Below are 2,875 nucleotides of genomic sequence, written 5' to 3'. Positions count from 1 at the left end.
ATTTCTATTTGTTCTGACGACTTGACACCTGTCCACATGTTTTGTTTTGTCGTCTGTCTCCCCCTTCTAGACTGTGAGCCCGTTGTTGGGTAGGGACCATCTGTATATGTTGCCGACTTGTATTTCCCAAGCGCTTAGTACAGTGCTCTGCACACAGTAAGCGCTCAATAAATACGATTGAATGAATGAATGAATGAATCATCCGTAAAATGGAGATTAGGACTGTGAGCCCCATGTGGGACAGGGACGGTGTCCTACCTGATTAACTTGAATCTGCTTCAGTGCTTCGAAAGTGACTGGCATAAAGTAAGTGTTTAACACGTGGCTCAGGGGAAAGAACACGGGCTTGGGAGTCAGAGGTCAGGGGTTCAAATCCGGGCTCTGCCACTTGTCAGCTGTGTGACTTTGGGCAAGTCACTTAACTTCTCTGTGCCTCAGTTACCTCACCTGTAAAATGAGGATTAAGACTGTGAGCCCCCCGTGGGACAACCTGATCACCTTGTAACCTCCCCAGTGCTTAGAACAGTGCTTTGCACATAGCAAGCGCTTAATAAATGCCATTATTATTGTTATTATTATTAACAGGCTCCACAATGATCATTTTTATTGTTATGGTGGGAGCAATGAAGATCTTTGAGGGAGATGGAGCAAGTCATCAGCTTCTCTGTGCCTCAGTAACTTCATGTGTAAAATGGGGATTAAGACTGTGAGCCCCACGTGGGACAAGGACTGTGTCCAGCCTGATTAACTCGTATGTACCTCAGAGCTTAGTACGGTGCCTGGCACGTAGTAAGCGCTTAACAAATACCATTTAAAAAGAAAGAAATATTGGGAAAATGGTGGTTAGTGCATATCAATGAGGCTATTGGGAACCCGAGACAGACCGGAAGGTCCGCATGGTTCACTACCTGTGTGGCATTCTCCCGCCCCTCCTGCAGCCTGGCAAGGGCCTGGGTGAGGCTGAGCTGACCAAAGAAGTCCAGACTGACTCCCCCAGCCCCACCTAACAGTGCCGGTGAGTCAGCGGCCAGCCAAGAACCAGCGGAGCGGAGAATGACCAGAGAAGGATGGGCAGAGCGGCAGGGAGAGGCCCACTGAGATTTTAGGACTGATCAGAGGCGGACAGGGAATGTGACGGTCAGTGTTGTCGCTGAAGTAATCACGGGGGAAGATCATAACCCACTGTTGGGTAGGGACTGTCTCTATATGTTGCCAATTTGTACTTCCCAAGCGCTTAGTACAGTGCTCTGCACATAGTAAGCGCTCAATAAATACCATTGATGATGATGATGATCATAAGAGTTCTAGAACAAAGCTGCCATTGTTACCGTATCCCTGAACAACACTAATAATAATAATAGTAATGACGGCATTTATTAATGCTTACTACATGCAAAGCACTGTTCTAAGCGCTGGAGAGGTTACAAAGTGATCAGATTGTCCCACAGTCCTAATCCCCATTTTACAGATGAGGGAACTGAGGCACAGAGAAGTTGTGACTTCCCCAAAGTCACACAGCTGACAATTGGCAGAGCCAGAATCCGAACCCATGACCACTGACTCCAAAGCCCATGCTCTTTCCACTGAGCCACGCTGCTTCTCTTAATGCTTCTCTAATAACGTTAATAACTGGACTAATCACTACTTGGACTTACCTAGGGCCTTTCTTCTGGAGGACTCATAGTGCTTTCACACCCAATAGCACCTGGACCTCCAGACGCCCCTGTGAAGTGGAGAAGGGAAGGGGTTATTATCTTCATTTTACATAAGGACAAACGGAGGCACTGGAAGATTAACTTTGGAGCCCCAGGGTCACAGCAAGTCGGTGGCAGAAGGAAGTCTAATGACTCCAGCAGGCATGAGAATTTGTTCGTAGATAATCATAATAATTGTGGTATTTAAGTGCTTACCATGTGCCACCCACCGTTCTAAGTGCTGGGGTAGATACAAGATAATTGGGTTGGACACAGTCCCTGTCCCACATGGGGCTCACAGTCTTTAAATCCCCATTTTACAGATGAGGGAACCGAGGCTCAGAGAAGTGAAGTGACTTGCCCAAGGACACACAGCAGACAAGTAGCAGAGCCGGGAATAGAACCCAGGTCCTTCTGATTTCCAAACCCAGGCTCTATCCACTAAACAACACTGCTTCTCTAAATACAATAATAATAATAATAATTGTGGTATTTGTTAAGCACATTCCTGGGAGGAGGAGGACCCCTGATAAAGAATCACCACATCCCTGCATCAGGTACAAAATGGCCTGACTTCAGGAATGGAGTTCTTATCTCACAAAGAAGGAAGGTTAGATATCATACACAAACATCTGGCCTGTGGGAAAATACTGGACTACAGAATAATCTAGACTGGAAGTTCGTTACGGGTAGGGAATGTATTACTAATTCTGTTGTATTGTACTCTCCTAAGAGCTTAGAACAGTGCCCTGCACAAAACGTGTTCAATAATAGTGATAATAATAATTATGGTATTTAAGCGCTTACTATGTGGCAGGCACTGTACTAGGAGCTGGATAAATAGGTTTGATTGTCTTGGTCGGGAGGACACTTCCTAAGGTGATAATAGCCCTTTCCCTCTATTGCTGTGATAATAATAATAATTAATAATTCTTGGATTTGTTGAGCGCTGACTATATGCCAGGCCTTGTTCTAAGAGCTAGGATAGATACAAGCTAACCAGGTTGACACAGTCCCTGTCCCACAAGGGGCTCTCAGTCTTAATCCCCATTTTACAGATGAGGGACTTGAGGCACAGAGAAGTGAAGTGACTTCCCTAGGGTCACACAAACAAGTGCCAGGTCTTCTCCCATGGCCGCTTCGCAGAGCCTTTGGAGAGTAACCATTTACTCTTTCTTTTG

The sequence above is a fragment of the Tachyglossus aculeatus genome, chromosome 8, assembly GCF_015852505.1.
Source record: "Tachyglossus aculeatus isolate mTacAcu1 chromosome 8, mTacAcu1.pri, whole genome shotgun sequence".
Taxonomy (NCBI): domain Eukaryota; kingdom Metazoa; phylum Chordata; class Mammalia; order Monotremata; family Tachyglossidae; genus Tachyglossus; species Tachyglossus aculeatus.
The sequence above is the reverse complement of the archived record's forward strand: the minus strand, read 5'-3'. Positions refer to the sequence as shown.